This window comes from Notamacropus eugenii, chromosome 2 (genome assembly GCF_028372415.1).
Source record: "Notamacropus eugenii isolate mMacEug1 chromosome 2, mMacEug1.pri_v2, whole genome shotgun sequence".
NCBI classification, from domain to species: Eukaryota; Metazoa; Chordata; class Mammalia; order Diprotodontia; family Macropodidae; genus Notamacropus; species Notamacropus eugenii.
The window spans coordinates 84,147,215-84,172,153 of record NC_092873.1 but is presented as its reverse complement, the minus strand read 5'-3'; the positions used below and the strand labels follow the sequence as shown (position 1 = coordinate 84,172,153).

At 39.3% G+C, this 24,939-nt stretch overlaps 1 protein-coding gene across 2 annotated transcripts in view; it reads left to right on the top strand.

Moving 5' to 3' along the window:
- Positions 1 to 10,895: 10,895 nt before the first annotated feature.
- The window catches only part of TRIM26 (tripartite motif containing 26), a 31,290-nt gene continuing 17,246 nt past the window's right edge, over positions 10,896 to 24,939 (top strand). For both annotated transcript variants that reach the window (XM_072641538.1, XM_072641537.1), the window contains exon 1: positions 10,896 to 11,079. The gene's annotated coding sequence lies outside the window, so the exon portion shown is untranslated. The remainder of the gene's footprint in view (positions 11,080 to 24,939) is intronic.

Below are 24,939 nucleotides of genomic sequence, written 5' to 3'. Positions count from 1 at the left end.
ACGCACGGTATTCACGTGCAAACTATGTGGCTGGGAGAGCTTAAGTAGGGACAGGAAAGCCTGAAGGCCCTCTTCTGGATGCAGGGCCCTTAGAGGGAAGAGGGTCCCTCCCCTCTTCCGTTCCCATCCTCTTGCTGTATGATCCTTGCCCCTTGGGAGGAGGAGGATTCCTCTTACCTGAGGAAGAACTCACCCTGCATATGGATACGTAACTAAGACCCTGAATAAAGCCTAACCCTTGTTTGACTCTGGAAAGTCTCTTCTCTCAATACATTTATCCGGATGGCCACCGAAGACCAGTGAAAAGGTAAGAAGACTCGGGTAGCCCTTCAGCCTCTAGGCCGAACAGTGGTCAGAAGAAGCAATATAAGTACACTGTCAAGGTCTCTCTCAAGAACTTTGGATTTGACTGTGCAACATGGGAGACACTGGCACAGGACCATTCAGCATGATGTGCCCACATCAGAAAGGGTGCCGTGCTCCATGAGCAAAGCAGAATTGAGACAGCACAAAGTAAACGCAGGGTGTGCAAATTTGGAGTATTCACCCCAAATATTCACATGGACTACCTGTGCCCAACCTGTGGTAGAGCATTCCGAGCTCTTCTTGGTCTGATCAGCCACAGTCAGACACACTGACACGTCACTTTATTTTGGTGATGTCATTTTGGTCCTCTTCAAAAATGAAGGACAGCAACCAACCACATGTATAGCCTATATCAGATTGCTAAATGTCTTGGGGAGGGAGAAGGGAAGGGAAAGGGGGAGAAAAAATGCAACTCAAAATCTTATAAAAGGAATTGTTGAAGACCATCTTTACATGTAGTTGGAAAGAATAAAATTCTATTAAATGGAAAAAAATAGAGTGCATGCCTTTTGACCCAGTTATACCACTGTACAAAAATATTTATAGCAGCTCTTTTTGTGGTAGCAAAAAACACTATGATAATAGTCATCAGTTGAGGAGTAGCTAAATAAGTTGGATATATGAATGTGATGGAATATTATTATGTAGTAAGAAATGAGGAATTGTACGCCCTTAAAGAGGTGTGGAAAGACTTATATGCACTGGTGCAGAATGAAGTAAATAGACTAGAAAAATAATTTATGCTATAACACCAATATTATAAACATGAATCATTTTCAAGACTTTTATAAACTGATAAAGAGTTAAAGGAAAAGAAACAGTAGAACAATTTATATGTCAGTAAAATTGTAGACAAACGACTTTGAAGATGGCTTTAACTATGATCAGTACAATGACCTATGATTCCAAAGGACTGAAGATGAAACATACTGTCCACCTCTTGATAGAGAGATGAAAGAATTAGGGAGTAGAATTATATATGTGTGTGTGTGTGTGTGTGTGTGTGTGTGTGTGTGTGTGTGTGTGTGTGTATAATTTGTATATAGCCTATAGGGAAATTTGTTTTTCTTGATTATGCATATTTATTACAAGGAATTTTCCTTTTTGTCTTTTTTTCCAATGGTGCAGTAGGACTGTTCATTTTTTTTTAATAGAAGGGTTGAGAAAGGGTGCTATACATGTGGAATGTTGCCTTCAATTTCAGAGGGTACTATATTATTACTTTTACTTAATTATTTTACTTTGTAACTTGAGACCTTTCACAGTATGGGAGTAAATCTGTAAATTATAATAATGTAAAACCAAAATATATCAATAAAACAAAAAAGAGAGAAAGGAAAAAAAAGAAGGAAAGAAAACGAGTTCCAGCATTTGGTTCTTTCCCGGGTCCAAAAAGCCCAAAGGACAAGGGCAAATGAGCCAAATCCAGTCCAGTGCAAACACATTCCCACTTGGGGCTGGGGTATGGTGGAGGTGAGCAGAGGGAAGACAGGAATTCTCCACTAGCTTTAATACTCTGCAGTGTCAGAGGACTCTCCATCTCCACCCCAGAAGAAAAGAGATTAAATTTAAAAGTATGCCATGAACTAATACAGAGGAATAGATGGAACAATACATACATATTGAGAAGAGTATAAAGGTATTTTAAATTCAGAGAGAAATAAGAGAGTAAAGGGGATTGGGGGGAAAGGATAAGGGAGGGACAGGGAATATGATAAGGGAATGGAAGAAAGAAGGAAGAACATATATTTAGAAGTATATTAAAAATCTAAATTCAGAAAGAAGAGGGTAAAGGGATAGGGTGGAGGGAGAGGATAATGGAGTGATTCTTAGAGAGGGGTAGGTTAACAGGTGGGCAAGGTAGCAGGTAGAAGTAAAGTAGAAGAGTTAGAAAAGATGGGAATAGGGCAAGAAGGATAGTGAGGAAAATAGGAAGGAGGAAAATATACAAGTAATGATAGTTTAGAATGTGAATGAGATGAATTTACCTATAAAATAGAAACTAATAGCACATTAAAGATTTGAATTTAACAATATGTTGCTTTCAGGAAATGTTATAAAAATGAGAGACACACAAACATAAAGGTCAGAAGTAGAATTTATTATGTAAAAAAGCAGAGATAGTTAAAGCTAAAATTAAATTTAATCAAAAGAGAAAAATAGAGAAACTACACCGTGTCTTAGCCATATTAATCTATAGTTTTAGACCACATAAAATACAGAGTATTAAAAAAAGAGAGTATACCTGCCAAAATAGACACAGGAACTATAAGAATATAAACACAAAACACCCTTTATACAAAGTTAGATCTCAATCATTGAAATAACATTTATTGTGCATGGGTAGGTAAAGCTAATATAATTTTTAAAACCCTGACAATTTTAAATAACTAATCTGTTTATGTAATGCCATCCTAATTATAGTATTAAAATTATCTTACTGAGTCAGAGAAATGATAACTCTTCATTTGGAAGAGCACAGAGTCAGGAACTTCAAGGAAACCAGGAGAAAAAACATCTTTTAACATCAGACATTAAACCATATTATAAGGTGAGAGCAGTGCTAAAATAGATAATTTTGATTATTTTAAATTAAAAATTTCCTGTATAAATAAAAGCTATATAGCTAAGAATAGAAGAATGTAGAATGTAGGAATGTAGAAAACTGGGGGGGGAAACTCTCATAGACAATCTCCCAGATAGAATGTGAGTGGGTGAAAATATTGCTGGGGAGTAGGAAATGATAAGCTGGTTGATTTAGAAAAATATGGAAAGACTTGGACTTATGAAGGACGTTGCCATTCACCTTCAGAGAAACAGATGAATGGTGGTAATAAGCATAATATAGTTTTATGTATATGTGTTTGAGTGTATATGTGTATATGTGTGTATGTTTCTGGCTATCTATAGATATATGTACATATGAATGTGTGTATGTGTATGTGTGTGTATCTGTGCTTACTTGTAGCCTTCTTGGGGTGTGGGGGAGAGGAAAGTGAAAAAAATAAAAAGTGCACAGCAGAGAACAAAAGAAAACATACAAACTTACAAGGGATCAAAGAAAAGATGGACAGCTTTGAACATAATGTGTAGTATTCATTAAAATGATTTTCTTGAAATAGAAATTTATTGCTTTATATCAAATCCTCTCATGTTCTGGTGCGTACATGGTAATTTTTTTCTTTTCTTATTTTGTATTTAAGTTTAAAATAAATTTAAGAATTAAAAAAAATAACACCTACCTTTTAGAGTTGTTGGGAGGAACCAATGAGATAATTGTAAAGTGCTGAGCACAGTGCCTGGCACATAGGCTTATAAAAATTTTTTTAAGATGGGGAAACTGAGGCCCAGGGAAGATTGAGTGACTTGCCTAAGGTCTCAAAAGGTAGGGCCAGAGGAAAGATTTGAACCTAGATACTTTGAACTCAGAGCCAGTGAGAGGAGAGGTCAGGTTCTAAGGAGACCAAGACACAAACCAGAAGACAAACTTCATGGCGAAAAGGATGCCAGAATCCATAACTGAGAGAAAACAGATAATAAAAAAATAAAACTAGACCTATGACTTTAATTATAGAGGGAATACTCAGATAAGGAAATTCCTTCTGCTAGTGGAGAGCACTTTGAGGTCTTAAGAGAGTTACCAGGGACACTGACTTGTCCCAGCTCATGAAGTCAGGGATGTGCCAGAGTAGGGGCTTGAATTCTGTTTTTTCTCTGTCTGAGGCCAATTGTATTATGGCGAAATATTCAGGAAGAGACAGGAACAAACCCAGAGAAAGACAGACCCAGTTGGAAACACAGTACAAGACTCACAGGAAGAGCCAAGAGCAGTAGAGAAAGCTCTGTTCAAGTGGTGGCTAACAGTACAAGGAGATCTTATCTGCTAGAAAAGAAGCAGGAGCGGTACCCATCTCTATTGTGTATGAATGGCCATAGAAGCAAGCAGGAAACAGAATCCCTGGGGAGGCTTACAAATGCTAAGTTTTCAGGGCTGTGATTGGCTGAGCTGGTGCACTGAGAACAGACTCTAGCAAAGAACCCCACAAAGTACTCTGGGAATTTGAGTCTTCCTCTCTCCCCTTCTGGAGAATGTAGTTCATTGTAAATAGCTCCATAGTGGATGGAGAGGATTCCCAGAGGAATTGGATTGCTTCGGTCCAGTTTGTTCCTGGACCCAATCAGAAGGGAAAAGGGCTGAAGATCCTTAAAGGAAATACATTAATTGTAGAGAGGTTGGAAAGAGGCAGCAGTAGTACAATGAAAAAACATTATTATAGATCTAGAAAAGATGTTAGAGATCAAATCCAGCTCTCCATTTTATGCTGCCTATGCTACTTCTAGCTGTGTGACTTTGGATAAATTGTTTCCATTTCATGAACCTTAGTTTCTTCATCTATAAAGCAGGAGAGACATTCTTATGCTATTTACCATTTTTGGTAAGAAAAAGGTTTTCTCTGTAGTCCATATGAACTCTGAGGATCTTTATCCCAACTCCTGCTGATCAGTCCCAGAGCCAGGTTGTTTAGGCTTGAGCTCCCACTGGCGAGTTCTCCTCTTGAGATTATCAGTTGGGTCATTTAGTCAATCTTATATGAGTATTTAGAAAGAGGCATTTACTAAGGTTATACAATAAAAATAGCTGATGCAAAATATTCCCCCTGCCCCTCAAATCCATGACACACCCTACCCCTCCCATATACAAAGGCTAGGGAAAAGTGGATTCAGGTTTAGCGAGCACCTGTGACCAAGGAATAACTCACATTTCTGTTAGAAGTCCTTTTCTTCCATTCTTAGAGTACTTAAGAAGTTCCCCTTAGGCATGGTGTATTCTCTTTTCTGAGTTCCTTATAGAGTCATGGGTCCAATCTACTTCTAGAGGGACTACTGCCAGCTAATTCAGGGATATCTTTTAGGACACTGCTGGGAAGATGGGAGCCCTTGCTATTTCTAAGTGCAGTGATGGGGAACTGAGGGGAAGATGGGAAGGTCCAACATTCTCCAGACACCTTGAAGCTGGCAAGGTCCTTCTGGAATCAAAAGGGAGGGGGAAGGAGGCCTGGTTAAGGCTTCTTCTTCCACTCCTAAGTTGTTCCTTCTCAGAGATGTTCAGGGACAGCCACAGTTCAATTGAATTCAATTCAATAAACATTTATTAAGTGTTGACTATGTATCAGGTGCTATAGTAACCAGTGGGATTACAAATAAGAAAAAGAAAGACAGTCTCTGATCTCAAGGAGCAAATCTAATGGGGGAAGAGGGTACATAAAAAAAAGCTGGAAAGCAGGGGTTGGGGGAGTTGGTGGTGGTGCGGGTGGTAGGCACTGGGGAGTACCAAGTAGTGGGGGGGGAACATGATGGTGAGATTTCAGGTGATTGACTTATTCTGAGAAGGACATCCTGTTCCATGGAGTTCAGACCCAACAGAATTGCTGATTTCTTGAAAAGCTGCTAACTCAGTACTTTTATACAGGACTCAATTTCTCACTCAGTGAGTTCAGTAGCTAAATTACATTTTTTTCTCTCCTCCCCAACTCCTGCCCTCATACTAGTGAACTTCAAAGTTGATTCTCCTTCGCCTAACCACTCAGTTTCTCAGCCTATTCATCTTTCACATGCTACCCTCTCCTATATATCCTCACCTCAGCCATGCACAAAGATGGTCATACCCTTGATTTTTCCATTACCCACAAATGTACCACCTCCATGTTCAAGAGTTCTGAAATCCCCTTATCCAATCATAATATATTGATATTTTATCTCTTCTTCTGCCTTCCCTTTCATAACCCTAATCTTCATCCTCTTTGTGACCTCCATTCCCTTGACCACTCAATTCTCTCCAAGGCCATCCTCCCTGCACTAGTACGTTCTCCTCTTCTCCCCATCTTGACTATATGGTGAACCAGTTCAACTCTACGTTGTCTTCTGCTCTTGAATTGCAAGCCCCCTTATCACATTACTGATTATGTCCAATCAAGACTCAGCCTTGGATCACTCCCACCATTTGTTGCCTTCACTCCTACACATATGCTGCTGAATGAAGGTGGAGAAAATCATTCCACTATTCTTATTGAGTCCACTGCAAATTTATGTTAAGTAACCTCAACTGGACCCTCATTGCTGCTAGACAGCCTTATTATATGTCCCTCATCAATCCACCATCCCTCTCTCCACAGTGACTCTTCCAAACCTTTTTATTCCTTCTTAAACCTCCCATGACTCCCTTTCTCTAAACTCTCTCAGCTAAGAGTCTTGCCTCATATTTTACAGGAAAAATTTAGGCCCTTTGCCACAAACTCCCTTTTCTTCCCTCTTCCTCATCTCAGATGCCTTTTGTCACTCCTCTTTCACCCCTGTCTCTTATGATGAAGTGACCTTACTCCTTACCAAGGTTAACCCCTCTACTTGTTCAAATGATCCCATTCCATCCCATCTCATCCAACTGATTGCCTGCTCTGTCACCCTTTCTCTTTCATTTATTTTCAATCTTTCCCTCTTGCTGGATCATTTCCTACTGCCTACAAACATGCCCGTGTCTTCCCCATCTGGAAAAAACTATATCGTTCCTTCTCTACTAAATATCCTTCTATATCTCCTCTGTCCTTTGTAGCTAAACTTGAAAATGCCTCTAAAATAGATGCCTCTATTTTTTTTTTTTTTTGCCACAAGATGCCTATCAGCATTTTAGCTGGTCCTGGTCCTGTTAATGTCTTTTTTTTTCTTTTCCAAAATTTTAATTTTTATTGATCATTTGTTTACCTATCACCTTTATGTTTGACTATATTCCCCTTTATTTCCTTACCCAGCAAGTAATTTCTTATACAAAGAATAAAAAAGAAAGAGGGGGAAGAACAGTTCAGCAAAACTAACCAACACATCACAGGGGACACCATGGAAAGAGCATTGACTCTGGAGTCAGAAGCCCTGGGTTCATATTCTGCTTGTATTATTTACTGATTGTGTGTGACCCTGAGCAGTAATAATGGTTAACATTTATATAGCACTCTAAAGTTGGCAAAACACTTTACAAAGATGTCATTTGATCCTCATAACAGACCAGGGAGGTAGGTGAGGAAACTGAGACAAAAGTTAAATGACATGCTATGGTCCCACAGCTAGCAAATGTCTGAGGCTGAGTTTGAACTTCTGTCTTCCTGATTTCAGGTCCAATGCTCTATCCAGGTGCCATCTAGCTGAATAGGTAAGTCACATAACCTCCTGGTTCTCAGTTTCCTTATCTGTAAAATAACTGAGTTGTATCAGATGACCTCTCAGGTCTCTTCTGACTGTCTTGAGAAAATTTAATAAAGGTTGTCTGAGATACAGGCTTCCGATAAGATCACATTATTAACAGTGAAACATAGAGTCAGACTGGCAACCTTAACAAAGCTAGCAATCTCAAGAAAGGGAGGGGATCTGCTTTACTGACACACAACAAAGAAGATGTCTTGAAAGGTATTGAGAAAAGGTGAAAGGTTGTAGGGTTGGGGCAGGAACATTATGATAAGAAAAGTAGGCTGGCATTCATCTAATGCTAATCAAGCCCCTCTCTAACAATTAAGGAATGGTAATTATTTTATGGGACCTATCTGCATCTTGTAGTCTTTGCTAGGCGATCACAACTTCTAGACATGCTGTCCTCTTGGCACAAGATTAAAAACCCCCCTTAATATACAAGGATAGGCAAGGACAGAAGATATGGTAACAAGTTAACTTGTGGGGCTTAACATATTCAGGAAATATCCCAGGGAATACTGCTGGGAGAGAGTTGTTAAACTGTTTTTTTAAAACTAACTTTAAGATAACTCAAAGGGAAAGTTAAATTCCTGAGCTCAAGTCAAGGACAAAGTGTCTTTAGGTAGGTGCAGACTCAATTATAAAAATCAATGCAGCATAAAATAATTACATTGTAGAACTAATGTAATCTGTACAATAGAAGCTAGAGGTGATATTAATTTTTGACTTTTCAAAGCACGAGGTCTGTGATCCTATGGTGAAGTCTTACAATATATGTAATATATCACAGCCATCATTCTCTTTCCTCTATAAGAAAGAGAGGGAGGTGCATTTTCTCATCTCTTCTCTGGGGCAAGTTTGGGAACTATAATTAACTAGTGTTCAGCTTTTTGTTGGTTGTTGTTTTTCTTTTCATTTAGTCGTTGCGTATGTTGTTTTCATGGTTTGCTTACTTTGTCCTGCATCTTTTTATATGTCTTCCAGTGCTTTTGTGAATTCTTTATACCCATTGTTTCTCATGGCACTACATTCATCTACTATTGTTTGTTCAGTCATGCCCCAATGGATAGACCTTGAATATTTTTTCTTTAAGATCAGTAATGACAATCTGTCTTTAGAGATTCCCTCTTTGATTAAAGAGTTTTTGAACCAATGCATTAAATCTTTATCTTCAGTTTTCATATACTCTCCAAAAATTTCACAGAGTTTTTAGGATAGAGTTCTTTCTTCGGGTAATTAAATGAGAATAGGGCTTTTCCCCCTTTATATTGTTTAGTAAATACTCCACATCTGCCAAAAATATCTGTATCATCACATAGAGCATTCTCGATTTTATTATTCCTTAAATTATGAAATGCTCTTTTAACTGGGAGTCCTCTAGTTATGACGAAGGACATATTATGAAAAAGCAGAAACACAGGGAACTGATTTGGTCTGGACACATGTGAAGAGAGTGGCTTGTCACAGATGAAGGGACACTTATAGCTAGGATAAATGTGGGGAAGGGTCAAGCACATATCCAACACTGCAGTGCTTGCCGGTGTCTTCTGATGTTATTTTTCACTCCTGCTGGGTGTGCTCTCTCTCCCCTGAGCATATGATCTGTGCTGAATGTATATTTTCTGGCTTTCCTGAAGGTTTCTCCATTGCACTTGGGGTTATTGCTGCTAGTCATGTATGTAGTTGTAAAGCTTCTTTCTGCTTCCAGCTTTTGGATTCAACTGGACTACTTAACTAGGGTGCTAATGAGAAGAATGGGTTTGCTCTTTCCATTCAAAACATTTTTTTTTTCTAGCAGAGAGAATAGACATAAAAGCCCCAAACCTTCCCATCTTTTTTTTTTTTTAATTTAAATTCTAGGAGTGGACAACATGTACTTTTCGAGTCATTGGCTAGAACAGGCTTTTCAACTGCAGAAGATTTTTACTTTAAGTACCAAGCTCTTTTTAGTAAAGATCAGGGTCATATCCAACTAAATAATACCTTCAGGGTTAGTTCTATTTTTTGAATTCCATTTCTTGGGGCTCAGGACTAGGGTATCTCCATTGTAGACCTTGCTCTAGGTTATGGTGATTATTCCTTAGGCTTCCTGGTTAAAATCTGGTAGGCAGACTATACCTCATCAGCCTATACTCTAGAGGCTGCCCTCCCACCAAAATATCAGGGTTCTTGAGTTCCCTCAATTTCTCATTTGCAAACTTTCATTCCTGCCTTTATGTGACCAACAAAACCTTATGAGGTCTTTTTTCTTAGAGACCTGGCTTCAAATTTCCAGTTTGATGCTTATTGGATATGTAATCCTGAGGAAGTCAGGTCATATCTCTAGGTTTCAGTTTTTTCTTTGGTAAAATTAGGTAAAATACTTGGAAATATAGGCTTTCAGAGCTGAAAGAGCCCTTGATATCAAGTGATGAAGTGAATAAAGCTCTAGAGTCAGGAAGACTAGAGCTGAAATCCAGCCTGAGACATTTACTAACTGTGTCACCCTGGGCAAGTCCCTTAGCCTTTGTCTGCCTCAGTTTCCTCATCTGTAAAATGGAAACAATAACACCTACCTCCCAGGGTGGTTGTGAGGATCAAATGAAAGGATGTTTGCAAAGCTCCAGGGACATAGTAAGCTCTGTAACTATTACTCTTAAAGCGCTCTGCACGGGTGGCTGGCACATAGTTGGCACTGTATAAATGTTAACTATTGTTATTATCAAAGAGTTGTTGCGAGGAAAACATTATAGTCTTTATATTATATTATATTATATTATATTATATTATATTATATTATATTATATTATATTATATTATATTATATTATATTATATTATGTTATAACAAGTCATATATTATAACACGAGCTCTTATGGACCTGTGACCCTTCCCTTGTCTATCTGGGTTCAGATAATCTGCCCGGCGGAGGCTCAAGGGCTTGGCCATTCGCTCCTCTCTGACTGCCTGGTGAAAAGGAGGGAACTGAGAGCCAACTCTGGGGTACTTAAGTGTGAATCAGAAAAAGTGTCCTTCTAGTCCTTGGGATGGCTTTTTCCAAGCCCCGAAGGGCTGACCAAACGGTCAAGTTCTCCCGGAGACAAGTTGAAAACTGGGAAGTCCTTTCAGCTTCAAAAACTGGCCCCAGGCACACAGCAGCCCCCATCCCACTCCTATCCCCACTGGAGCCAATTTCACTTTTCTTTTCCCTGCCAAGGCTGTCCTCAGTTCCCTACCCAGTAACCGGTGACTTCAAAGAATTGAAAGACGTGATTGGAAGACACTGCCTGGATACAGCCAATCCTGGGACTGGCCTTGTTAAAAAAAAATCTGCGCTCGGGGCTGGCTGGAGCGTGGCGTCCTGTGGGTGGGGACTCTCTATTGAGCTGTCTGTTCCTGGAAGATCCGAGCCACAGCTGGAGGGAGCTGGGGCCACGCAGCCCTTTCTCTGCCCCCGCTCCCCGCTCCCCACACCTAGTTGCGGACGGAAGCTCGGGGCTGGTGAGTAGAGGCCCTCCAGGTGAAAGCCTGGGGAATTCTCTGCCCGTCTTCCCCCACCCCCAGTCGCAGGATCCGGAGGGGCCGAATGCGGGCGTCCGCGCGGGGGGCTGGGGAGGAGGTGAGGGGGTGGGCTCCCGACCGTGGCTCCGAGCTCCTCCAGCTCGCTCTGCCTCCTCACTTAGCCTGTCCTTCTCCAGGTGGTGCTCCCTCTCCCTCGTTGCCCAGCTCCCTGCTCCTTCAGTCGCCTTCCTTGGAGGCATCAGAACATGGAGTTATAAAGGGGATGGGGGTGGGGAGGCAGGGCTGACTGCGCGGACCATCCACGTCCTGAAGTGCATTCTTCTTTTCCCCCAATGACCCGGTTTGGCCGGCCATAAAGAACCAGCAGGAGGCTGACCTTTGAGGCGGGCGCAGCTCTAGGAGGGAGATGGGTTGTAACAGGAAGAGTCCGGAGACCTGGGCTGGAGCCTGGCTCTGCTACATTTGCGTTTTTTGTGAACCGGGTCAAGTTATTTTACCCTATTGTGAGTCGGGGAAAGTGGGGGTGATATCTGCCCCCTCGGGGTTCTCTTGAAGAACAAAAATGAGGGCTTTGTAAAATGCTGTTCAAGAGGAAATATTTTTATTATATTAATAACTGGGACATCCTCCTTGATGTCAATCATTCCTTGAATGCTGTTTTCCCATTCTCCTTTTAGCGGGTGTATAAATTATTCTCTTTGGGACTTCAGGGAACCAAAGGGATGGTAAACATTATTGTTTTTACGGTCCTGACGATGAGACACCACACTATTACATCTGATTTATTTTTTAAGGTTTATAAAGCCCTGCTTTGCCAAGGGATGTAATAACCTTATGCAAACCTGAAGGGGAAGGAGGCATTTTTGAGGCACTTAGAGATGAAGTGACTTGCCCAGAGTCACACATTGGGGGTGTCCCTGATTTGGGCCTTGAGCTCAGGTATTCTGACTCAGAGACTAATGTTTTTTGCACTCCACACACACACTATGCATTGCTGAGGTAATGCTGTGGACCTGAATTTATATGTTTAATAGAGTTGAATTCTCCTCTCTTTTCTTTCCCCTTGCCCTTCCTCTTCCTCATTATTATTCATCCTTTGAATTTATAAAGTGCTTTTTAATTTTATAGCATTTTTCCCCATTAGTGTCGTCATTTGACTCTTACAAAAATCCTATGAGTTAAACAAGATTGATACCATTCTCATTTTATGGATTATAGAAATTGAGGCCCAGAGAGGGTATTTTTTCCCGTTGATCCTGCAGAATTGGAGTGATAGAATCTGAATGAACACTAGGTTTTCTGCTGCCCAGCTTAAGGCCCTTTCATCATAAAACATGTCGTCTGAATTTGATTTTGGGTGTGACTGAACCCACATAAGGAAAAAAAGAAAGAATGGAAAGAAGTTGATTTTGGAAAGCAGAAATTAACTTGGGTGGTATCCAGGTTAAACTAGGACTTGCTGATTTAGTTGCAACAGAGTGTTCAGGCTCACTCTCAAGGCCATGGGAAGTTGAGCTGAGAGGCTTTCTAATCAGAGAAAAACCTTTTGGTGCCTTCTGCTGGAATAGAGATAGAGGGTGCAATTTGAGGGAGGAGCCTAAGAAAAAGGAAATAGATGCATAGAATTTGAAGCTGGAAGGAATCTTACAAATAATTTAATTTAACCTAATTTTGCAAATGAGGAAACCTAAACAGGTAGAACCCATCAGAACCTTGATCTTCTAGCTACAATCTAACCTTTGATCCACTGCACTAGGCAGACAAAAGTGATTAGGTAGGAGGTAGCTGGGCCCAGCAGTGGGGGAAGGGAGGGGAGAAGGGAGGAAAGGAGAGAAGGGGAAAGATGGGAGGGCACTAGAGGAGCCATCTACAAATGGTGATTCTGATTAGCTCCCTTCAGTGCTGGGAGAGGGTGGTTGAAATGTTTTGTCTCTGTAACTCAAGATTCTGAGTAACTTAAATATCTAGTTTATTCACTGTATTTGTGAGTTTGAGCAAATGAAATTTAATAAAAGTGGGCAGCCAGTCTGAATCAGATTCCATAATCTGGGAAGTGAAAAGAGATTCCTTTCACTCTTGCCTAAGAAGAAGGAAGAGTTTTAAATTGTTTTCCTGATGATTTCTCATGTTAATTAGACCAACTGAGATTTGTTTCCACTCATTGATTTCAGTGCTTGGGGTCTAACTGACTGCAGCAATACCCTTCTAATAGTGAAGATAATACTGTAGTGTAAAGAGACCTGGATTTTGACCTTTTATTCTATAACTGATCTAGCCATGTGATAATAGGCAAGTTACCTTTCTCTGAGCATCAATTTGTCATCAGTAAATGATGATAAATCATTATATGTGATATCAATATGTATATAATATAAATATATATAAATCTTATACTATGTGACTGGGCTCGAACAGAGAAGAAACACCCTAAAGTGCTATGGAAATGAGTTTTTAGAGTTATTTATTTTGCCACTTGATAATGCTTCCCAATCTGTTAACTAATTTAATTCTGATGACAAGCCTACAAAGTATATAGGTTAGGGTTTTTCTTTCTGTTTTACATATGGAAAAATCTAAACCCCAAAGAGCTTTAATATCTTGTCCAATGCTATGCAACAAGTAGATAGAGAAGCTGGACAAAAATACAAATTTCTGGATTCCCAGTGAAGGAACACTTTAGCTAAAAACACTGTAATTATTGTTGAAATCTGGTGAGATGATAGATGTCCACGAGTCCTTTCTTCAGGATTGATATATATGATAAATTCCCAATTTAAAACAATAAGCATTTATAAAGAGCTTTAAGGCTTGCAAAGTGCTTTACAAATTATTTTTTTATCCTCATAGGAACTCTGAGAGGTAGGTGGTATTATTACTACCTTTTAACCTGAGATAAAGAGTGGTTCATACTTATATCATTTATATTTATAATATTCATATGTGTTAGTCATTTATATTATACTTACAAGCCCCTGAGGCTAGATTTGAACTCAAGTCTTCCTGACTCTAGCTCCATCGTGCCAGTTTTAGTAACTCATTTTGTAGCAATTTAAGGTTGACAGGGCACTTTCTTCACAACTGCCCCATGAAGGAGAGAGTATAAATATTATTATCCCCAAGTTATAGGTGAGAAAAATGAGAGCTTGTAGCCATAGTTATATAGCTATGTGTCAGAGGCAGAATTCAAAACCAGGCCTCTTGACTCCCAAATTCAGGATGCTTTCCGCTCTGTTGTCCTGCCTTTGACTTGTCCTGATGAGAAACTACTTTTTGACTTCTTTCAGAATTGTGATCATTAACCAGGTTGGGAAGAATGAAATGCTGAGAGGGATGCAAGAAACATAACCCACTAAAATGACTAATCGTCTTTTTCTGTTTACTGAGAATTTTTGTGAGAGAAGGCCCAGAGAGAGTTAAAAGTCACAAAATGGATGCTAAAGTTAGAAGGGAATGTAGAGATAATCTGACAATTTTATGGATGAGGAAAATTGAGTCTAAGAGGAGAATTCTAGGTCAATCCATTTGTCCTGATCTGATAGTCTAAATTTTCTTACTTCCTGTGTGAGAGGCGGGAAATTGGATTCAATTAATACTTGTTAAGTGCCTACTGTATACAAGTCTTTGTGCTAGGTAGACCCTGAGGATTGACAGAAATGAAACAATTTCCGATCTCCAGGAGACTATATTCTATCTCTGGGATAGAATATGAATGCAGAAATGTAAATACAAAGCCATTTTGGTAGGGAGAGAACATTAACCCCTCATGGAGTCAGGCAAGGATTTTTCCAGGAATGGAGCCTAAGAATGAAAACTAGCAATTCTAAGAAGTTGAAGTGAGGAGAGTGTTAGTTCCAGAGATTGAGGACAGCCTGTGCAAAGATAAAGAGAAGATGCCGTCTTGAGTTTGGGGAACAGCTTAGGACAGTTTGGCTGGAATATAGTGTATTTGCAGGGAAATAACAGGAAATAAATATGTCTAGGTTGGCTGGAACCAGATTGCACATGGCTTTAAATGACCAGGTGGGAAGTTTTTTTTATACCAAAGGCAATAGGGAGCCACTAAAAATTTTTGGATAGGGGGAATGACAGGATCAGATCTATGTCTTAGGAACATTGATTTGGCAGTTATGTAAAGTATAAATTGGAGAGGAGAACCCCTGGAAATAAGGAGACCATTCAAGAGGATGAGTAATTCAAATGAAAGAAAAATGAGGGCCTGAACCAGCATAGTTGCCATGTGAGTGGAACAAAGATGGTTAAAGTTGGTAGATTCTGGAAACAGAGGATTGATAGCATATGGGCAGTGAGGGAGAAGGAAAAGCCAACGGTAACACTGTGGCATGGAGTTATGGTAGGTCATGTTAAGGAGGTCATGATAAGGACAAAGTCTAAGCTTAGGAACATTGAAGCAAAGTGGGAAGAGTGTTATAATCAGAGATTTCAAAGCTGACAAAATAATAGATTTCCGTGGTAGAAGAAACCTGAGAAGCCACTGAATCCAGCCCCCTTCTCATTTTATAGATGAGGAAACTGAGGAACGTAGGAGGTTATATGTCTTGCCTAAGACTATACAATTAAATGGCTGACGCTAGATTGAATCTAGGTCTTCCCTAATCTAAGTCCAATGCCCTATTAGAATTCCATTTTGCCTCTTTGGTTCTGGATTCTGGAGGTATCAGTTATGTGTGATAGTGAGATCAGAAGATATGACGATTTTTATGGGTAGCTGAGATGAAGTGATGACTAATTGAGGAAACTGATAAACTGGGAGGCTAGAGTGTTCAAGAGGGCTTTGACATGAATACCATCTTTCAACGCATAATCGTTGCCACTGCATAATCATTACACCCTTTTTTTTTTCAGTCAAAAAATTGGTTTATAACCTTTCCTTGTATAATTGTGGCATAGTATAATTCTGTTTATCATGCTGGTAAACAGAGCAGCAATGTATTTACCACTGGCATGTGGATACACACTTATCTCTCACGCATTGTGAGCTGCAAGCCTAGAATTTTTAACAGCCATGCATTTAACAGATATTCACAAGTATTCCTTGGATCCTAATCTTGCACCAAAGACAGTTTAATAATAAAGGATTTTTAACTAATACCAGAACAATTTCTTCAAAAAAAGCTTCACATGTTGGTTGTACCCCACTTTTAAAAAAAAAAAATTTGGCATACTGTCTGTGACGACTATGCGGTGAAATATGGTACTGAGGGCCCCAAGTATGAAGAAGGTAGTGTGGAGAAAAACGCTAGTTACTGAAGACCTTGAGAACAAAGGGAGGATACCTTGGAGGCTAGTGTATGAAGGATAAGGATTTGGATTCATGACATGGATGGATGGAGTGAATAAGCCTCAAAGGAAGAGAAATTGCTAACTGATGGTTACAAAAGGGCAGTGTGAAAGTAAGAATTAAGTGCAAAGACCATGTCTACTTTTGATGGCTCAGAGTGTTGGAAGGATTTGAAAGGAGTGCCTACTCCTAAAGGGAGTCACAGTGATCCAAGACAATCCCAAAGGACTCATGATGAAAAATGCTACCCATTTCCAGAAAAAGAACTGATATTGTCTGAATACAGACAGAAGCATACTATTTTTCTCTTTTTTCTTCCTTCTTTCCTTCCTTCCTTCCTTCCTTCCTTCCTTCCTTCCTTCCTTCCTCCCTCCCTTCCTCCCTCCCTCCCTCCCTTCCTCCCTCCCTCCCTCCCTCCTTCCCTCCTTCCCTCCTTCCCTCTTTCTCTCTTTCTCTCTCTTCCTTCTTTCCTTTCTTTCTTTCTCTCTTCCTTCTTCTTGTAAAAATGACTAATATGAAAATGTTTTACATGATTGCACATGGATAGCCTATAACAGATTGCTTATCTCAGGGAAAGGGGTGGGTTAGAGTTTGGAACTCAAAATTAAAAAAAAATATTAAAAATTGTTTTAATATGTAATTGGGGAAAATGTTATTTTAAAAAATAGTAGATCAAGGGAGGAGGATATGAATTGTGGAGAGGGAGTAATGAGGTGGAAAGAGATGAGAGTGTGGGTAGTGAAAGGAAGGAGAAAAGGTTTTTGTCTCAATGATGACAATAGCTAGTTGACCTTTTTATAGAGTTTTAAAGTTTGCAAAGTGCTTTATGAATATTTCATTTTATCTTCACAACAACCCTGGGAGGTAGGTGCTAGTATTATCCCCATTTTACAGATGAAGAAGCTTAAACAGAAATTAAATGACTTGTCCCACTTGAACTCAGGTCTGCACCAACTTAGCTGTTCTATCATACTGCATTAACTTAACTACTCCAAAGCAGGGGAGCAGGGACTGGGAATTCATGCTTTGTAATATGAAAGAAGAACCAGTTGATCATGGCCCTCAATCTTCAAGGCTCTGTGGAGATGGAGGCATTGAATGGGGTCATCTTCCATGTCACTCTGAACACAGCAGGTCTGAGGGTGGATGTTAGGAGGTTTTATCTAAGTATCTGGACAACTAAATAACTGGAATTGCAGTTTTCCCAGTTAGTTTGAACTCACACTTAACGAAAACCCCATAATCTAATCCCAAGATGGAGAGAGAGGTGGAAAAGGCCCCAGTTCCTAAGTTCTTGGGAAAATGACAAAGAAAGGGGAAAGGAAAAAAACAGGAATGAGGAAGGACAACAGTTTACAAAGAACTTTTTTCTTCTTTGTAGAGGAGGGGAGGCAAGGCAATTTGAATTAAGTGACTTGCCAAGGTCACACAGCTAATAAGTATCAAGTGTCTGAGGCTGGATTTGAATTTAGGTCCTCCTAACTCCAGAGCCAGCTCTATTCACTCCACCACCTAGCTGCCCTGAGAACTTTCTTTTAATAATGATTTTAATAAGGTTCAGGTATCACTGCCTTTATTTAACAGAGGAGCAAACTGAGCCTTGTACTAGGTGCAGTGGAGAATTGATCCCTCTCCTTAAGAAATAGAATCATTGAGAAGACTGCATGGTACCTTAGAAAGAGCACTAGACTTGGAATTAGAGAACTAGATTCAAGATCTGGCCTTTGATACTTATATCACCCCAAGCAAATCATTCAGTCTTTCTGAAACACTGTGAAATGGAAATAATATCATAACATAGTATTTATTCTATAAGTTTCATTGTGACTCAGTAAAAATATTTATATTTTTGGCAAAGAATTGGAAACCGAGATGTTGCCCATCAGCCGTGGAATGTTTGAACAAATTAAGTTATATGAATGTGATGGAACATCATTGCACTGTAAGGAATGATAAAAGGGATAGTTTAAGAGAAACCTGGAAAGTCTTCTATGAACTGATAAAGAGTAAAGTGAACAGGACCAGGAGAACAATTTATACAATAACAACAACGTTGTAAAGGAAAACAACTTTGAAAGCTTTAACTCTGACCAATCCATTGCCCAACCACAATTAGAGTAATGACGAGAAACACTAAAGAGAGGATGGATTTAGGGTGCAGAATGAGACTTGACATTTTTACATGGCCAATGTGGAAATTTGTTTTGCTTAACTATATAGGTTTCTTATAAAGATTTTTTTTTTTTATTCCAATGGGGGTGGGGAGATGGGGAGAGAAAATAAATGCTTATTGGGGAAAAAAAAACCTATTACAATAACCTATTACAATAGTTTAGGCAAGAGGTAATTGCAGTTGGGTCTAGGGTAATTTTGATATGCTTGAAAATTAGAGTTGTGACTAACTTTAACTCATTTGGATGAGTAATTCCCATTTTTTAAAAATTATGTGATACTCCCTGTTGATTTAGCCAAGTCATCCAACTCAGAAGTTTGAGTTACCTATAACATAAATATCTCCTGATTCTGCTGGAGGTTCTTAATCAGGGGTGAGCTTGCTCAAGCTTTTGATGTGTGTTTCAATATTACTGACTTTTTTTGAATTGAATCCCCAGTCTAAGCTCTCTGTCCATGTTTCTACATGCTTTTTCTTAGTCTAGCTGAAAAACTAGAAGACATACACATGTGTGATAGCTTAAGTGTGTTTCCAAAACAGCTACAAATAAGTACAGATGACTAGATTATAAACTGTTTATTAAGGCCGACTAGAAGTGAAATTGATAAGACTGTAAAATAGAGAACTGAAAGTGACCTTACTTAGCTGTCAACTGATTCTGGCCCCTTATTTTACAGATGAGGAAACTGAGGCCCATAGAAGCAAAATCCAAAGTCAGATAGATTGTAAGGAACAGAACTTTGATCTGAGTCTACGTCATTTGACTCCAAATTCAGTGCTTATTTTTCACTATGCCAACTTTCTGTTAGGTTATCACGGTTGGATGTGGTTTAGTAGGAGAGATTTCCTATAGGAGACAAGTCACTTTATATTTATCAGCAAGTACTGTTTTGTTGGTGTAATATACAGTGTCCAGGTTCTCTTCTTCCACACCTGTCCAATTCTCATCCATCTCACCCTATCTTCTCTAAGAAATGTTTGAAGTTTCCAGGTAGTTGTAGTGTACAAACTTGTACCATTGAGTGGGTTACTATAACAGGACACAAACAAACATCTGGGGGAGAGAATTGGCTTCATGAAGACTGGCAGAGCTATTATCTCAGACCCTGAAGAAACGAGTGACATTTTTTTGTTCCTGACATTTTAAGCCAAGGTTTCCCATGGAATAATTAATAATTGATTGATTAGTTGTTTTCATTCTTGGCTGTCCTCAATGAAAAACAAAACAAAGGTGGAGCCAAGATGGCGGAGTGAGAGCAACGATTCACCTAAGCTCCTGGACAAACTTCTTTGGATACCTCTGAAAGGAGAATCTGACCAAATTTTGGAGGTACAGAATCCAGTGGCAGACAGACTGTGACGGATTCGGAGCCCAGGTTAGACTGGAAGGTCCACGGGAAGAATCTGTTCCGCGGGGGTGAGCGCACAGCGCAGCGGAGCGGAAGGGACCCGAGAAGCCTGAGAGCGGTGGGTGGAACCAGCGGAGCAGGAGACAAGCCAAACCGAGCTGGTGAGAGCCTCGGAGCGCCAGATATCAGCGCAGCAGCTCCTGAGACCTTCAGCCTGAAGATTAAACTTCGGTAAGTCACCTACTTGAACTTCCGGGAGCCAGGATGGCAGAGTGATCAGTACATGCTTCCCCCCCCCCCCCCCCCGCCCCGCCATGACCTTGAAAGAACCATAAAATATTTCCCCAGAAAAATCCTGGATCAGCGGGAACAGCAGAAGGGGGCAAATAGTCTCATAACACCTGAGGCTAGGAAAAATAGCTAAGGGGAATTCCTCCTACTGTGGCGGAGGCGAACCAGAAGGACAGAGGACCCAGGGCAGAGAAAACTCGAACTGAGACCCAGGCAAGCCTCAGCTCCAGGAGAGGAGCCCCAGGAGGGGTGGGAACACGTATTAGCATATAGGCGTGCCTCAGCCCTCCAGGGGAAACGGGAAGACAGTAGGGAAGCTGGGATCAACATCCCCTGAGCTTGCCTTTGCCTCAGTTCAGCTGAGGAGATCTCCTGTGACCAGACCACTCCTCCCACACACTTAACAAGCTAACTCCAGGGTTGATCAGGGAAACAAAAAACAAAAACCTGCTTTTAGCTCTTTCACACATCAGCTCAACACAAAGTTCTGTAGCTTCTGACTGAAAGAACCAGAAGCTACAACACTTAGTCAGCATCATGAACAGGAAAAGGCAGATGAAGGGTGAAAAAACCATAGAATCTTTCTATGGGGATAAGGACCAAAACACAAACACCAAAGAGGTCAGAGCTGAGACTGTATTTCTATCTGAAACTTCAGAAGGGACTATGAACTGCACGCAAGCACAGGCAGCTCTCCTGGAACAGCTGAAGAAGGAAATACAAGAAAAACTGGCCAATGATTTTAAAATCATAAAAAAAGAATTCACTGATGAGAACATCACTCTGAAAAGGAAAATTGAGCAAATGGAAAAGGAAGTTCAAAAATTAACTGGAGAAAATAATGCCCTAAAAGGAAGAGTTGATCAAACGGAAAAGGAAACCCAAAACCTAATTGGGAAAATTGGTCGAATGGAAAAGAAAGTACAAAAATTAACTGGAGAAAATAGCTCCTTAAAGGGAAAAATTGGTCAGATGGAAAAGGAGATGCAAAAGTTAACTGAAGAAAAACAAAACAAAATAACTTTGTAACAAGCATTGCAAAGTTAAGCAAAACAAATCTACTCAGTAGCCACAAACAAAGCAAACACATGCCTCATTCTGTATTACTTCTCTGACAGGTGGTTGGTAACTTGCTGCATCACAGAGGCTCCTGGAGACAGGGTCATCATTACTTTATGTCTTTCCAATTTGTTTTTCTTTACAGGGTTGCTTCATTGTCTAAATTGTTCTCCTGGTTCTATTTACTCAACTCTGTTTCAGTTTCTATTTTGCAGGATTCTCTGAAATATCTCTCATAGTTTCTCAAAGTGCAGTAATATTCCATTACATTCATATACTACCACATGTTCTGACGTTCTCCAGTTGATGGCCACCTTGTTAATTTTCAGTTCATTTTCTTTTTTAAACCCTCACTTTGGGATCAGGAAGCCTGCCCCTTCTATTCTTTCCTGTTTTCCTTCTGAGTTTGTTGCATTTATATATTAAATTCTGAGTGTGTGTGTGTGTGTGTGTGTGTGTGGTCAACTGTTTTCTGTTCTGTTTGGATAAGAATGAGGTGTTCATCTGATATTCCCTCCCTCCACCCTTTCTCCCATGTTTGAATACCCTTTCTCATGAATCTCAATAATGACATACAGAAAGTTCCATCTCCTTCCTAGTGTATTTCTTTTATTCTTCCTTCTCTTCCCTCTCTTAAAACCTTCAGAATAGAACCACCCCATGCTCACATGCTCAGTTTTTCTTATTTAATTCTCTCGTTTTAAGACATCTGGATGTAAAGAGAGACTTGTTTCTTCTCTCTTCCCCTCCCCCCTCAATTAGAACGTTAGCGTTGCATTATCCTATAAAGCCTTAAAAGTGCTCAAATACACTTTACTTTCTAGGTTTCAGTTCAGTCATGTGCTTGCATTTCAGAGTTCTGACTCAGCTCTGGTCTTTGCATTAAAAAAGCTTAAAAGTCTTTTACTGTGGTAGCTAAGTGGCATCGTGGATAGAGCACCAGCCCTGGAGTCAGGAGGATCTGAGTTCAAATTTGGCCTCAGATACTTACTAGCTATGTTTTCCTGGGAAAGTCACTCAACCTTGATTGCTTCATTTATTTCATTATGGTCCATTTTTTGTCCCTGTAGACTTGTACATCTTTTTAGGGTAAGTGACTCTTGGTTATAAGCCTATATATTTTCTGCTCTTAAACTCCTTTTTTTTTCTCATTTAAGGTTGAAACTATGGATTTCAGCTATGATACTTGTGGGACTTTTGGGATTTCTTTTAGGAGGTGATTAGAGCATTCTTTTAATTTTCATTTTTTCCTCTTGTTCCAACAGATATATACAGTTTTCATTTACGTAGTCATGAAATACTGGCAGTTAGGTGCTGCAGTAGATAGAATGCTGGGCTTGGAGTCAGGAAGACTCATCTTCCTGAGTTCAACTGACCTCATGCTTACTAGCTCTGTGACCTTGGGCAGGTCTTTTAACTGTTTTCCTCTGTTTCTTTATCTGTAAAATGAACTGGAGAAGGAAATGATAAACCACTCCACTATCTTTGCCAAGAGAACCCCAGATGGGATCACGAAGAGTCAAACATGACTGAAAAATGACTGAAAATCCATGAAATATAATAGTCCAGGCTTTCTTTTTGGATCATGGTTTTCAGAGGATCCAATGATTCTGGAATTCTCTCTTTGGCTTATTTTTCACTTTGCTTTTTAATAGCAGATCCCTTATATTTCCTTCTGCTTGTTTTCAGTATTTTGAGTCTGTTCTAATATTTCTCATTGTCTCATGAAATCATTGATTTCTGTTTTTCTAGTTTTTAGTGATTCCATTTCTTGAGTAAAATTTACCACTTTCTCTTCCAAGTTTCTCATGCACCTTCCAATTCTTTTGTCAGGGATTTTTATTTCATTATTTAATCTCTTCAAGTAGCCCTTGTGTAAAATCTGTTTTTTTTCCCATTGAATCTCTATTTGTAGTTATCTAGGTATTCTTTTAGGTTGTATTTTTGACATTTTTGGATCTTCAACAATTCTTTTTTTAAAAAATAGTATCTTATTTTTTCCAATTATATGTAAAGATAACTTAATATTCATTAAAACTTTTTTTTGAGTTCCACATTTTTCTCCTTCCCTCCCCTCCTCTCTCCTCTTCCTAACGTGGTAAGCAATTTGATCCAGGTTATATGTGCACAATCATATAAAACATATTTTCATATTAGTCATACTGTGAAAGAAGAAACAGACCAAAAGGAAAAAGCCCATAAAAAAAGTGAAAATTATATGTTTTGATCTGTATTCAGACACAATCAGTCCTTTTTCTGGGTGTAGATGGCTTTTTCCATCATGAGTCTTTTGGATTTGTCTTGAATCAAAGAGACTGAGTAAAGCTAAGTCATTCATAGCTGATCATCGAACAAGGCGGCTGTTATTTTGTACAGTGTTCTCCTTGTTCTGCTCATTTCACTTTGTATCAGTTCTTGTAAGCCTTTTCAGGCTTTTCTGAAATCCACCTGCTCATCATTTCTTTATGTTTTAGTTTTCAGCATTCACTTTTCATAAGCTTTTGAGTTTTAAATTTTCACCCCCTTCCTCCTTCCCCCCCAAGAGAGCATGCAGTTTGATATGGGCTCTCTATATACATTCATATTAAACACATTTTCACATTAGTTGTGTTGTAAAGAAGAATTAGAACCAACAGAAGAAACTATGAGAAGGAAGAAACAAAATAAAACAACAGCAAAAAAAGAGCAAATAGTCTGCTTCGCTCTTCATTCAGACTCTATGAATTCTTTCTCTGGATGTGGATAGCATTTTCTGTCATGAGTCTTGGAATTGTCTTAGATCCTTGCATTGCTGAGAAGAGCTGTCTGTGAAAGTTAGTCATTGCACAGTGTGGCTGTTACTGTGTACAATGTTCTCCTGGTTCAGCTCACTTCACTCAGCATCAGGTCATGTAAATCTTTCTAAGTTTTTGTGAAGTCTGCCTGCTCATTTATTTCTTATAGCATAATAATATTACATTCAATTCATATTCCACAACTTGTTCAGTAATTCCCTAACTGATGGGCATCCCCTCAATTTCCAATTCTTTGCCACCACAAAAAGAATTGCTATAAATATTTTTGTCCATGTAGGTCCTTTTCCCTTTTTTAATGATCTCTTAGGGATACAGATCTAGAAGTTGTATTGATGGATCAAAGGGTGCGTATAGTTTTATAGCCGTTTGGGCATAGTTCCAGATTGCTCTCCAGAATGACTGGATCAATTCACAACTCTACCAATAATGCGTTAGTGTACCAATTTCCCTATATCCTCTCCAACATTTATCACTTTCCTTTTCTTGCAAATTAGTCAGTAGCTGTGAGATCTGATAGGTATAAGGTGGTACTTCAGAATTTTTTTAATGTGTATTTCTTTAATAAATAAAGATTTAGAGCATTTTTTCTTTTGACTGTTTTAGATAGCTCGATTTCTTCATCTGAAAACTGGCTGTTCATATCGTTTGACCATTTATCAATTGCAGAATGACTTGTATTTCTACAAATCTGACTCATTTCTCTATGTATTTGAGAAATGAGGCCTTTTATCAGAGATACTTGCTGTAAAAATCTTTTCCTAGCTTTCTGTTTTCCTTCTAATTTTGTTTGTATTGGTTTTGTTTGTATATGCACTTTTTAATTTAATATAATCAAAATTATCTATTTTACATCTTGTAATGCTCTCTGTCTCT